Below are 590 nucleotides of genomic sequence, written 5' to 3' on the forward strand. Positions count from 1 at the left end.
TCAAGGGCAGAAGACGATTTTATAGTTGGTACCTTCTGGGCATGAAACCGTTTTAGAAGTATCCATGCCCCTACGAACCTGATAAGCATCGGGGCAAGCAGAATCTCTACAAGTTCTTACTTTGTTGCATCCATTAGAGGTTGAAGCAAATTGAATTGCAATGTTGAAACCATCTCTAACCGATAAATTAAAGTAATCTACATTGTTTTCATCGCTGAGTGAGAATTCAGCAAGTGTGTTTGGAGGTTTACCATGTAAGGTGCATTTGAGGGTACCACCGCAGTCACCCGTTTCACAACCTCTACGGCCTGAAAATGCACTGTCAAATTTACAACCGGTTCGACCCTAAATTCGGCCGACTGTTCCAGCAGAAATGTTTAGGTTCCTTGTTTGGCCTGAATTCAATTGAAAACCATCAGGACCCGAACTAGTAAGATAGGTACCTGGCCACACCGTGTAGGAACATCGGTTGACAATGTCAAAGTTTGCTGCATGTGCAGATATCATGCAAACTGCAAAGAGTACTGAACATAGACAACAGTGATATTTTCATGCGAAACATTTTTTATGCAATGCAATAGACTATAAGT

The 590-nt window shown here is 41.7% G+C and overlaps 1 pseudogene; it reads right to left on the reverse strand.

Annotated features, from left to right (window-relative positions):
- LOC131608036 (thaumatin-like protein) lies at window positions 1-590 on the reverse strand (annotated as a pseudogene).

The sequence above is a fragment of the Vicia villosa genome, linkage group LG5 (assembly GCF_029867415.1).
Source record: "Vicia villosa cultivar HV-30 ecotype Madison, WI linkage group LG5, Vvil1.0, whole genome shotgun sequence".
Taxonomy (NCBI): Eukaryota; Viridiplantae; Streptophyta; class Magnoliopsida; order Fabales; family Fabaceae; genus Vicia; species Vicia villosa.